The sequence below is a fragment of the Ochlerotatus camptorhynchus genome, unplaced genomic scaffold, assembly GCF_037179485.1.
Source record: "Ochlerotatus camptorhynchus isolate MF236.1 unplaced genomic scaffold, CSIRO-AGI_Acam_v1.1 ptg000141l, whole genome shotgun sequence".
Taxonomy (NCBI): Eukaryota; Metazoa; Arthropoda; class Insecta; order Diptera; family Culicidae; genus Ochlerotatus; species Ochlerotatus camptorhynchus.
In genome coordinates this window covers 1,510,090-1,524,493 of record NW_027040631.1, presented here as the reverse complement: position 1 = coordinate 1,524,493, position 14,404 = coordinate 1,510,090, and the positions used below count along the sequence as shown (strand labels likewise).

The 14,404-nt window shown below is 37.5% G+C and overlaps 1 protein-coding gene across 10 annotated transcripts in view; it reads right to left on the bottom strand.

Moving 5' to 3' along the window:
- CrebB (Cyclic-AMP response element binding protein B) overlaps positions 1-14,404 on the bottom strand; it is a 64,016-nt gene that overhangs the window by 24,751 nt on the left and 24,861 nt on the right. The window lies entirely within an intron of this gene.

The following is a 14,404-nucleotide window of genomic DNA, read 5'->3' as shown; positions in this document are numbered from 1 at the left end:
ATATATATAAATATTAGTCTTGTATCATCACTGTCTATCAGAAGCAGTGCTGCCAGATTTGTATTATTATTTGACATATGTTTAGCGCCTTAGAATATGCCATTTTTTTTAAACATTTGTGATTTATGAAAATCTATCCTAGATTTAGAAGAAAAACCAGGATTGGATTTTTTTCCAATAAAACTGAAGGTTCTATTTAGAAGATTTTTTTATAGAATTTTGAAAATTCAATCACTCAATTTTGATGTAGTTTTAAGAAAAATTATGAAACACTGAGAGAAAGTTGATTTTGAATGAAAAAAATACGTAATAATTTTAATTGAAAGATCATTTAATTTTACATAACATATTAAAAAATTAGCGATGTCCGAGAAGTAGTTTTGGAGATACAGCAGCTGTGACTAACGAAATCTATGAGTAACTTACAAGCCTGATGCAAAATTCAGTTCTACCTGCGGGCTGTCCATAAACCACGTATACCAAGTTTTAAACATTGCAGATCCTACCTTTCCCTTCGTATATTAAAATTTTAAGGCGTTTCGTTTCAATACCATTTTAACCATTTTAATTCCCATAGGGCCCTTTCCATGACAAGTTGCGTAAAAATTCCACACGGCAGTAATGCCAAAATCTTTTTGCATGTTGCATCAGTACCTACGCGTCCAAGCTGTAACTCATAGGTATATCACTCGTTCGTAGGCAATGAATTTTACATAAGCTCCAGCCCAATAGGCTTCGTGGTGTTAGTGACACATGGAAATGTTTGGTGGTGTTTGTATTTATTCGCAATGTTCATCTATTTACCTGAAACAGCTGTTTGTAGTGACGTCATTGCTTACGAAGGAGTGATATACCTATGAGTTACAGCTTAGACTCGTAGGTATATCACTCACTCGTAGGTAAGATATAATGCTTCACATAAAACAAGGAATTTTATGAAAAAAAAAATGATCAGTTAGAAAACAAAGTTTTCTACTAGAACAGTTGAATCGAAGAATATCTAAAAATGAAACGTAAGTGTTCAATGTGTGGTGTTTGGATGTTGAGTTCATGTGACAGAAAAATCACCAATAAATTGTACGATTATGCAGTGGAAAAAAAAAAGATTAAAATAGATGAGAGTAGCTCCTTTATTTGTCAACGTTGCTACCACAAACTATATGAACTCAATGATGCCGTGACCGAAGAAGCCGTTGCAGGACCATCCAGTATCGCTGCTTCAGGTACGTTATTTGAAAGTTCATGTGATTTTTCTTTAAATTTCAGTTCTTTTATTCAAACTAGTAAGTTAAACTCTTCTTTTTTGCGATAATTTTTCAGAGTCCATCGAAGCAACCAGTATTAAATGAATCATTTGTATGCAAAAGCACTGCAGCAAGAGAAAGGAATAATGTCGATGTCTGTAAAGAGGTTAAGCAGAGCTTCATTAGGAGAACAAACGATAATGCTTGTTCGTGATTTTTACAATAGTGACGATATAAGTCGTGTTTGTCCAGGGAAAAGAGATTATTTAATATCTAAAAATGATGAAGGCGGAATCTACTTCTCACCGGGAAGCGATATGATTAAATTCAATTTTCTGAAAAATCTCCCAGATATCGCTAAAAGACGCTTGCTAGACTTATTCAATTCCTTACTAGAAAACAACATTATACCGCCTGAATGGAGACAGGTCAAAGTAATAGCCATTCGAAAACCTGGCAAACCATCGTCTGACCATAACTCATACCGTCCGATTGCGATGCTTTCGTGCATTAGGAAATTGTTGGAGAAAATGATCCTTTGGAGACTCGATCAGTGGGTCGAAACAAATAACTTGCTATCAAATACACAGTTTGGGTTCCGCAAGAGCAAAGGAACAAACGATTGTCTAGCGCTGCTTTCCACAGATATTCAACTGGCCTTTGCGCACAAGGAGCAATTGGCTTCAGTATTCTTGGACATTAAGGGGGCTTTTGATTCAGTTTCCATTGAAATTCTGTCAGACAATCTGCACAGATGTGGACTTTCCGGAATTTTAAATAATTTCTTGTACAATTTGTTGTCAGAAAAGCAAATGAACTTTTCCCTTGGACAACTGACAACTTCCAGAATTTGCTACATGGGCCTGCCCCAACTATCGACAACTGTTTGGCAGAAAAATGCACGCTAAGACAACTTGCAAGTGTTCACTCGACTGTCGACAAAAGCAGGCCACTCTCGATGTGTGCCACGCGATCGTCTGTTTTCTCGGCAGCAACCATTGTGTGGTTCTCCTCATTGTTCTTCATCAGCAGTTCTTTCAGTCGATGCGTCGTTTCGTGATGAGTGTGTGAGTGCTGACCACGTTTTGCGTCCATTGCTGCAATGGACGCGCTCTGACCCTCGTTGGCGTACAACAATTTGCCATACAATGAAACTACTGGAAGCGGCTCCAGTTCTGATGGAGGAGGCTTTTTGGATAGCGGAAGATAAAGTGTTTATTGTGTTGTACCTTTAAGATGTATTGTATATTGACCAAGAATCCTCGGCTCTGTAAAGTTAATTCGGTTGAGCCTTATTAAATAAATTAATGAACAAAAAAAAAAGACAACTTGCAGATGACGGTGTGGTTTCCGTAAGAGGTCCACATGCCGTGGACTTGCAAGGACCATTGCAAAGTTCCTTAGATAACTTGTCGTCTTGGGCAAGGAATCTAGGGATCGAATTCTCGCCGCAGAAAACTGAACTGGTAGTTTTTACTCGAAAGCGGCACCCAGCCCAAATGCATCTCAATCAATCAATTACTCAATCATTGTCTTTCAAGTACCTTGGGGTCTGGTTTGATTGAAAGTGCACTTGGAATACCCATATTACGTATTTGAAGCAAAAATGTCAACAGAGGATCAACTTTCTCCGTTCAATTTGCGGCACATGGTGGGGTTCTCATCCGGGAGACCTCATAACGCTTTATAAAACAACTATTCTCTCTGTTCTAGAGTACAGCTCTTTCTGCTTTCTCTCGGCAAGAAAATTTCACCTAATAAAATTGGAACGAATTCAATATCGTTGTCTGTGTAACACCCCTCCAGAACCGTTTCTGGGAGCTCTCTCTCTCAGAATACTAATCAAATGCGGAGTGACGAACACACTTATAATTGCAAATTTTGAAGAAATTCTTGGGCTGAACACACAATCTCGATTTATGAGAATCTACCACCACTACATATCGTCGGATATGTGTCTTCCTTGTTATACTCCAGACCATGCTCACTTCACCAATCGCAGTTCCTCAATTGAATATGATCTGACCATGAAACAAGTGATTAACGGGATTCCAGATCAACTTCGAACTATTATTATCCCGCGTATTTTTACTGAAAAGTATTAACACGTCAATTGCGTAAACAGACATTTTACAGACGGGTCTCGTCTCAGTGGATCCACTGGCTTCGGTGTCTTCAATGAAAACTCTAGCGCCTTCCGCAAACTCCAGGAACCTTGTTCCGTTTTTGTTGCTGAGCTGGCAGCAATCAACTTCGCATTGGGGATGATTTCCAACATGCCCGCAGACCATTACTTCATCTTCTCGGATAGTCTCAGTTCGATTGAGGCTATTCGGTCGATGAAACCAAGTAGGCACTCATCTTATTTCCTTTCAAAGGTAAGGGAGCAGATGAGTGTACTGGTCGAAAGATCATATATGATTACCTTTGTATGGATCCCCTCACATTGCTCAATCCCAGGCAATGAGAAGGCGGACTCTCTCGCAAAGGTCGCAGGAAGGCGAATTTTATGACAGGCAAATTTCACACGATGAATTTTACCATTTAGTGCGTCAGAGTACCCTTTCGAGTTGGCAAACCGATTGGGACAATGGAAATCTTGGACGGTGGTTACATTCAATTATTCCTAATGTTTCTTCGAGAGCGTGGTTTAAAGGCTTGGACTTAAGTCGTGACTTCATTCGGGTGATGAGTAGACTTATGTCCAACCACTACTCGCTAGATGCTCATCTCAATAGAATAAACCTCGTGGACAGCAACATCTGTCGGTGTGGAAACGGTTACGATGACATCGAACACGCAGTTTGGCAATGTACGGATAATGACGCCGCCAGAGAGCGACTTTTGAATACCCTCGAGACCCAAGGAAGACAACCCTTTGTTCCTATCAGAGACGTGTTGGCAACCCGTGATATCTGCTATATGCAGTCGGTGTATGTGTTTCTTCAAATGTCTAGTATAAGAATTTAATTCCTTTGTCTTTTGTTTCTCTTTAATAGTTTTTGTTTGTCTTGTCCCCCCGTCTTTGTCGCCCACTGGTCACCATAGCCGGTCGAACTCCAGACGAAACTAGAACCGCACTACCATTCATACTGGCGACAACGCTCTGATGAGACAACGAAACCTTACCCCCAAACTCCTCCCCTGATCGTATCCTTCGACAATGTACCTCTCTAACCTCGAGTAAGCCGAGAGTATTCGGCCCAACTCCTACTAGACATAGAATTAAGTGAATTTTGTTACAAACAAAGAACAATTAACTATCGGCTCCGTAAAGCTAACGCGATTGAGCCTCCCAAATAAACGAGCTAGTTAAAAAAAAAGGCGGAATCTACGTACAAAGAAGATAAGTTTTGTGTAACTTGCAGGAGGCGTACTCCATCTTTAAAAATACATATCCTGATATTAAAATAGGATTTTCCATGTTCGCCAGTAACCGTCCGAAACACTGCATTTTTGCAGGGACAAGTGGCACGCATACCGTATGCGTTTGTATATATCATCAGAACGTTAAACTTATTTTTAAAACACTACAAAGCAGACAATCACTCCCAGATGGTGTTGATTCCTATCACGATTTGTTTACAAAAATAATTTGTCAAAATCCAAGTGAACAATGCTGGCTGCAGTATTGCGAAAATTGGTCAGGAACGCAAATTTGGCCACAGAACTAATGACTATTCTTAGTAACGGACATGTTGAATCAATACAATTCAAACAATGGCGTAAAGTAGAGAGATGCATTATGGACGTAGTTGAAATGGACACACAGGAATTTATTGATACTTTTTTAGAAAAATTATTCAATTTATTGCCGCATAACTTTAAAGCTGAGCAACAGGCAAATTACTTGAAACACGTCAAAAGCAATTTGAAAGCTACAGAATACCTCATAATCTGTGATTTTTCGGAGATTATTCTTTCGTTGTGCAGGATGCAATTCAAAGCTTTCATTGGGCGAATGCCCAATGTACTATTCACCCTTGCGTTATTTATTTTAAAGACGAAAAATCGAACGATTTGAAATTTAGTAGTTTTATCACCGACAAACCGACCTGAAACTTAAACTTAACTCTTGATCGAGAATCCATAACGGCGTATTCAAATGTGCAGCGATCCCATCTGTCAAAACCATAGAAATTTGTTATCTAGATAAAAATAAGATTAGACACGAACCAACTCATACATTGTGTATGCGTGTTCGTGGCTAGGATACACATTTTTCGCGAACACGGCGGCAGATGTCAGTTTTGTGCTTTGATCAGAAATTTGATGATACTTTGTATGGTCATTTATGTCGGTTTGTCGGTGGTTTTATTGCAATTGCTGATTTCACTAAACATAATCATGTCGCAGTTCGTTTATTTCTTACGCATTGTCTAGCGTTCATAAAATGTAAATTGCCAGGCTAACAACAGATTTAATTTTTCTCGGATGGATCAGGAAGCCAATATAAAAATAAGATGACCGCTTTTAATTTATGCAACATGCAAAAAGATTTTGGCATTGCTGCCGAGTGGAATTTTTTCGAAAGGGCCCTTGTGATGCTTTGGGAGAAGTATTGAAACGAAACGCTGCGAAAGCCAGGCCACCATATAACAACGGCCCAAGAACTTTATGCATGGGCAGCGAATCCAAACACATAAAGCAACCGACGATACAGACAAAACGGTTGCAACGACTACCTTGACAAACTCGCTCTGTAACAAAGCTCGATCTGAGTGGCAGAAGGATAATGATATATTCCTTGCCTACTTTGTTGCAATATACATGGATGAGAACATAACTTGATCTGAATCGAGTAAAGACAAAACAAAAAAAATCCCTTTAACACACGTGTATCATCTTCGGCTTTACTTCGTGAAGCAGCTTGCCAACAATTTACTTGTTTCCTTCTACCGCCCCGAGTGAGCTGTGTCGCACGGGCTGCTTGTCATGAAAAAAGGAAGAAGATTATGTCATTATTGTTTTCCAGTTCTGACATAGCGTTATCATTCGGATCGTTGATCGCTTGTCATTTTGTCATTTGAAGATATTTTTGATTCCTTGTTCATGAGCTATTTCTAAGCCAGATTCAAAAATACACTATCAGTTTTTTTCGGAATCCGATTACAATAAAATGGAAAAAAAATTGAAAAACCGTTATATAATTATATAATTTATATTTATATATATATAATTTTCTCGACTTCCCTGGGCATAGAGTATCATCGTGCTTGCCACACAATATACAAATTCATGCATTGGCGAATCTATGTGCCTAATTAAACGTGCCGCACAAGGAAGAAGTGATAGTTTGTGATATCCGTGCGAGAGAATATAGATTCATCCCATCCGTTCGCGATTCTGATTAGTACGCAACATATTCATATTTTATTTGTTAAATTTCTTAATTGTTCAATTGTTCTATTTTCACTATTTGTACTATACATACATCAAAAAACTACAAGGGACAGCCCTATAGGGTTGTACGCAATGGTGACGTAGGACTACGTGGTCTTATATGAAAAATGTTATTTGTTAACTGCAGAAGGAGCTTTTTAACAAATTTATGGTGGTCCAGAAAAGGACCGTTTTGTCGTGATGATTGAGTAATGCTGAACTACTATTAGGGTGTCCAACACTGATGAAGCTGACGAGCTGTATGTTGTTTGGAACGAGGTTGACGCACTTGGCATAGATGGCCCACAGTGGCTCACGACGCGCAACTGAATCCGATCAGTAGCGGTGCGGCTTCTTCCTCTTTTTTCGGTGAATCCAGGGCTCTTGTGGGCAGCCTTGATAGCTAGCTGCTTTTTGGCAGCCTTTCATTATGTACTGGAAAGCGCCACGCGCCGAAAGCACTGCTGCAGCTGATGATGACGATCGGACACCACCATTCACCACGCACGGTGATTGAGTAAACACCGTTCGGCGAGACAGGAGGGAATTCGATTTTTAAATCTGTGTTAAGGAATGCGCTTTTTGCAGGCAATCGGTGATAATTTTGATCGCCATCGCAACAGTTGCACAATCGTGCAATTTTCAATAGTGACCTTTTGTAAATTAATAGTCTTTTTCTCATTTGTAGAAAAATTTCCAATCGATTGGCGTTTACGAATTAAAATCCATCATCTCTGGATCAAAATCAAACCACTTTCATGCCGCGACCAACTTTGGTTTTTGTAATTGTGAGTTGTCTTAAAAATACATGGTATGTTAGATTGAAACTTATGGGAACTGATATCCGATTAATGACCTTGAGAAATGTCCAGAAAATACTCTTTAACAAATTTATGGTGGTCCTGAAAAGGAACGTTTTGTCGTAATGGTTGAGTAATGCTGAGCTACTATTAGGGTGTTCAATACAGATAAAGCTGGCGAGCTGTATGTTGTTTTGAACGAGGGCGATGCGCTTGGCATAGATGGCCCACTGTGGCGCACGACGCGCAACTGAATCTGATCAGTAGCGGTGTGGCTTCGTCCTCTTTCTTCGTAGAATCGAGGGCTGAAACGAGAGCATGCAGCTAGCTGCATGCGGGCAGGCTTTAATTATGTACTGGAGAACGCCAAGCGCCGAAAGCACTACTGCTGCTGCTGATGACGACCGAACACTACCACTCACCACACGCAGTGATTGAATAAACATCGTTTGGCAAAACCGGAGTGAAATCAATTTTTAAATCTGTGTTAGGGAAAGCGCTTTTCGCAGGCAATCGGTGATAATTTAAATTATGATAGCAACAGTTGCACATTCGTGCAATTTTCAATAGTGACCTATTGACAATTGATAAAGTGTTCATTTTAACAGATTTGTAGATGACTGTTCAAAATCTTTCATAATTTTGTTACATGTTCCATTTTGGGTTTTCACATAGTGTACCCCCATATAGAAATCACAGACGTAGTCTTACGTCAAAATTGCTGATGTTTTCTCCGTCGAATGAAATATTTCCCAGTATGTATTGGTTTATTTCTCCATTTATAAACTTTTCGTTACATGCCTCCCATTTGCCCATTTCGTATTTTGTAATGTGATTCCCAATATAGTAAAGAAAGACAGCCATACTTCAAAAGTATAGTCAATGGAAATAAACGTAATGTTACTACTACTTCTGGTTCATTGGAAGCATTTGCTCACAAATTTGGGTAGTTTCGAAATAGCGATTACTGAAATAATAAAAATCTGAGAGAGAGAAGACAGCTTTGCTATCGATCACGCAAACGTCATCGAGATCCAGTCATGAACTGTCACTGCAAACTAGGCCGAACATTAGAAATGGGGCTATCAACACCCGTGCTGACCCAGGCTTGCCTTCGCAAACCAACAACACGATTGGGTAGGGGAGAGAAAAAAAAAGAAGACAAAGAAAACAAACCATCCGTCATTGAGCTGGCTCCTCCCTCTCGGATAAAAATGATGTTTATTCAACCCAGCGTTATATGAAAAATTTAATAATACTATGTATAAAATAATTTAAAATGGATTTGTAACGTTAATAATCGATTGTGAGTTGATATTTTTCAATTTTTAGACTTAAAAAAAAGTTACTTTATCGAGTTACGTTATATCGAGGTTGCTTTATATCGAGGCACGACTGTATTGTCAAACGGTATTAATTTTCAACGGAAGAAAAATGTGTGAAATTTATCATGAAAGTCATTTTATAGAGACTTTTAAAACTCTTTAAGACGAATGTTTTATAGCTGAATTTGTTGCCTGTATCTCTTCTAATAAAAAAGATATACTCAAATATAGTAAAAAATATGAATAAATTCAAATTGATTTTATACGAGTTTAAAAAATAACATACCTTCAATTATTTCATATTATTGAGAATAACATACGCCCTTTAAAATGCTGCAAAAAAACTTTTTTTTGTTTGCCCCAACCAGAGATATTAACATTTGAAAAGTGCATATTTTTAGTATAAAAACGTCAATAACTCTTGATCGGATATTGACAAACTTTGTGCAGCAAAAATTTGCGTCTTTTTAAGATCTAAAAGTTATCTGAAGACACCTTTGCTGAGAAATTCGAAATAAGAAAACTAGAGAAAAACATGTTTTTTAAGAGCCACCCTAACTCAATTCAAGAAAATAGCTCTGAATCGGCCAATTTAAGAAACACAAAAAAGTTATTTTCAACAAAGTTGCTTGAAATTAGCTCAGCTATAACTTTGCCGAAGAATGTATACCTTAATTTATTCAAACAAAAAAGTTAGATTTTTGATTTTAATGATAATAGGAACCACCCTAGAATTCATTGTCATAAAAATGAGGGCCTAACTATAAGGAACAACTTTGTAGAAGAGACTTTTAGTCTAAAGTTTAAATTTCAGGCTCAAAACATATCATTCCACCTATATCTGCATTCTGGACCACTGTGCAATGGCATACATACTTTTGAATATAAAAACCAATAAATGATCCATAAAATATTGGAAAACGTTCCATGAAAAACATCCAAATGATCCATAAAACATTGGAGAAAATCCTTAAAAAAGTGTTGATGATCCTTAAAAAATATCAATATGAACCATATTTTTATTTATTGAATATCAAATTTGCGCACTTAAAAATATAGCCATGTTCGGATTAATGAAAACAACTTCCTCAGAGCAGTCTCATTTTGGACAGCTTGAAGCTGAAATAGGTTTTATTAAACTAATATAAAATCTAAACCAATCTTAATGCTTATAATAAAACCTATTTCAGCTTCAAGCTGTCCAAAACGAGACTGCTCTGAGGAAGCTGCTTTCATTAATCCGAACATTCTTGATCCGAACATCGGATATAACCTCAAAATGTCAGAGGGATCAACACCACCGTTGAGTGAAGAACAGAACAGCGATGGAAACTGTACGCTTTGTGAAGGCCATGACCACGTAGATGAAATGGTCCAGTGTGATGTCTGCGATTTCTGGACCCATTATAGTTGTGCTGGTAAGACAACAGCTGTAAAGGAGGTTCCGTAGACGTGCTCGAAGTGCACAAATATGCTGAAGGTGCCAAAGGGAACCAAGAAGTTTGTCCCAAAGAAGCCACCTAGCAGAAAGAATAATGCGAGGAGCAGGGTGCCTTCCATTCATTTTGACTAAAAAAATGTTTTAGGAAATTATGGAATAATACGATATTATGATGGTATTTTGTATGTGTAAGGAACAAGACAAATTTTTAAAGTTTGTGTGTGACACATAAAACCTGCACATTTAGCATTGACAGAGCCACAATGAGCGATTTTCTGATCGCCTCTTCGCGAAGAGTGAAGAGTGAAGAGTGGGTGAGATAAATGATAAAATCGCTTATTGCGACTCTCATGCAGCAACATTGGCTGATATTATGTGTCAAACACAAACTCCACAATCTTTTCTTGTTGCTTACACAACCAAAATATTATTATAATATCTTATTATTCCATAATTTTATAAAACATTTTTTTAGCCAAAATGAATGGAAGGAACCCTGGCGAGGAGTGATGCCAGATCCGAATCTGGAAAAGGAAGTACCAATGAGGTCAACCTGGAGGAATCCCTAGACCAGTTGCTGCAGGAGAAAGGATGAAAGAAGTTCCTAACACATGTTTTTCATGTTTTGAACCCTTTTTTAATTTGATACATAAACCTTGGAAAATTGCTACACGGAGAATGAGAACGACCCAAATTTGAGTTTAGTTCACTCATAATCGCCAAAAGTGCAGGAACTCAGCGATGAGTGAAATTTGTCTCATGGTTTCCTGTGGAAAACCTAAAAAATCTGCCGGAAAATGAGGAAATTGACGAAAATTTTATTCAGTCTCGGAGTAGTACCAATAGACTGAGTGAATCCAATCTTTACTTTTCTCAAATTCGGGATTTTTTCCCTGGAAAATCCTGGAAAAACCTGGGAAAACATGAGGCAAATTTACTCATCGCTGAGTTCCTGCACTTTTGGCGATTATGAGTGAACTAAACTCAAATTTGGGTTGTTATCATTCGCCCTGTACATAACTGCGTAGCTACTCAGGTTCAATGCGATATATACAGGTGTGGCACAAGAGGGTATTTGTTGGTATTAGTAGCAAAAAAGAGGTAAACAATCGGTGATGACGAAAAACTCCAAAAAAATTGGCATGAAAAAAGTGGAGTTTGACGTCACGGAAGGTATGCTTCACAAACACTATAACATATTTTGCACTACACGAATACCATTTTACAATCATTTCCTCACCTGTATACATCTCATTGACTCAGGTTTACTGTTCTGTCCGTGTTTTTTGTCAGAAGAGCGGAACGATGGACGAGCCTCTAGAATAAACTTCTTAAAGAAGTTGCTAAATGAAGCTTCCATAGGAAGCTTAAGAATATTGTTATAGAATCTTCTTTTGGAAGCTAATTCCAGGGCTGTTACAAGATTTTCTAAATTTGATCCGCGATTTCTCAAAAGAAATCCGCGACTTCAAATACTAATCCGCGACAAAAAAAAACTGTTTTCGTTGCCTAAAAATAGCATTTTATACTACAACATGGCATTTTAAGCTTATTGCTTATAGCATATTAGATTTTTACCTGCTTTCAACTTAATGTTCTTTGAAGTACTTTCACATTTTAATTGAGAGCTTTCTATGCCTGTACCATGCCTATGCCCAAGGAAGTAGAGAAATATTCCAACCCGAAAAATTAATAGGCCGGACGGGAATCGAACTCAGTCGCCTCCAGCATGGACTTGCTTTGTAGCTGCGCCTTTACCGACTGAATCGTTTGTAACCTTTGAATTTTTTTTAATAACATTGTATCATCTTCAGTTATAGTATAAATTCTGAGTAATTAGTGAACACGGAGGCGAACCAGTCTCAGGCTGAAAGCCTCCATAAAGAAAACTTAACTTAACTTAATTAGTGAACATAATAAAACACCCTTACATTATGAGATTCTATTGAATAATACCGGCCTAGATTTGTTGAAACATTATTTAAAAAATAATAATGCATTTTCATTTGAAATACAAATTTTCTTGAAAATTAACCTTTGCGTCTCTGACGTATTTTGCTGTCCTAAATGTTGTAGTTAATTTGTCTCTAGTTTTCTCAATTTTTACCGATTCAAACCAAACACCCTGCACATAATCGAATGATTACCAGAGTTTCATAAGTCACGCTTGTTGGTCACGTCGCGATTGTGTATTTACACGGATATTCTTGGGGTCTGTCCAATGGTAAGACATTTTCATGATATTTTTTTTATTTCTAATATGAACCTAGCACTTTTCGTTGTCAAATCATAACCGAATCGAATATATGTGACTTTGTGGATCATGCACGACTTATTACTATGTATACCGGAAATTATAGGGGTTTCCAAATCCTCCAGAACATCAGTTGATTTGTTCTACTAGGTCAACCAAGACTGCAATAATGTCTATAGTATCGATATCCAATCAGATTCAAAGTGTCTATGTGGATCATGCATGATCTATTTCCGAGTAATCCAGATGTTCAAGGTTCTTCAAATCGTCTTGGAATTCAGATAATTTGATCTACTAGATCAACCGATATTGGGACAATGTCTTTAGTATCGAAATATTTCCATACAGATGCACTGTGTCTATGTGGATCATGCATGAAATATTGTCATGTATACCAGATGTTTTAAGTTCTCCAAATCGTTCTGGGCCTCATAGCCTAGTCAGTAAAGACACGGTATTACCAGCCGGAGGTGGCGGGTTCGATTCCCGGTCCGGTCGAGGGAATCTTTTCTCGACTTCCCTGGGCATAGAGTATCATTGTGCTTGCCACCAGGCATGGAAAATCATTTGCATTCATTTCGTACATTCATTGGCATTAATTTGTCTCTAACTTTTTTCATCAACAAAATTCCGTAAAATTATGCATGAAGCTTTTGTAGGTTGTATAATTAACTACAACTTTTGTTAATAACTTAAATCTGTATCTCTTATGCATGATGAACTAGAGCGGGCAGAACATGTTATTGTTTTTCGGTGAATGTAATTTACATTCACTCAAAAACAATGATGGGTACAGTTTGCTCTGGTTCATCATGCATGAGAGATGCAGATTTGAATCGTTGACAAAAGTTGTAGCTAATTATAAAACCTATAAAAGCTTCTTACATTACTTTACGGAATTCTGTTGATGGTAAAAGTTAGAGACAAATGAATGTAAATGAATGCATGAAATGAACGTAAATGATTTTCCATCCCTGCTTGCCACACAATATACAAATTCATGCATTGGTATTGGCATCGAAAGCTCTGAATTAATAACTGTGGAAGTGCATTTAGAACACTAAGTTTAAGAGCACGCAATAAGCTAATATGCACTAATCAATCAGCTTGAAATGTGAAGAAGAAGAAGAAGAAATCTTTCTGGAGTTCAGATGATTTATTCTACTAGATCAACCATGACTGGGATAAAGTCTGTAGTATCAAAATATGTCCAAACAGATTCATAGTGTCTGTATGGATAATGTTTAATTATTTCCACGTATACCAGATGATCTAGGTTCTTCAAATCGTCCTGCAGTTCAGATGATTTGTTTTACTAGATCAACAAAGCCTGGATAATATCTGTAGTATCGAAATATCGATTTGGAAATCTTAGAACATTTAGCATACACGGAAATAGGTTGTCATGATCCACATAGACACTGCAAATTTGTTTGAGCATATTTCGATACTACAGATATTGAATTAGTCTAGTAGAAACATAATCTGATCTCCAGAATGATTTCCGAACCTATAACATCATGTATACCTAGGCAATAGGTTGGGTACAATCCACATAGACACTTTGAATCTGTTTGGACATATTTCGATACTACAGGGTGATTCAGAATAACTGTCACCGATTTCACAAATATGCAATTCTCAATGGGTAAAATGGGTATATGTTCAAGTATTTTTGTTTTAAGTGTGTACAAATATCAGCTTGTATTGATAGTAGGATTTGAAATTTCATTCGTTTATGATTTCAAGCAGCCATTGACGTAAAAATGGAGAATGGCATAAATCTTTAAAAAAATCGTGTGTTATCTTTTAGAAACTGAAATCTCTTCGAAAGAATGTAACATTTATTTTTGCATCATTATAGAGGTAGGGGAGAACAGTACATAACGCACCCCTGGGGTAAGACGCACTTTTTCATTTTATTTTGAATTTTTAATCCAATTCTAGGATTTATCATG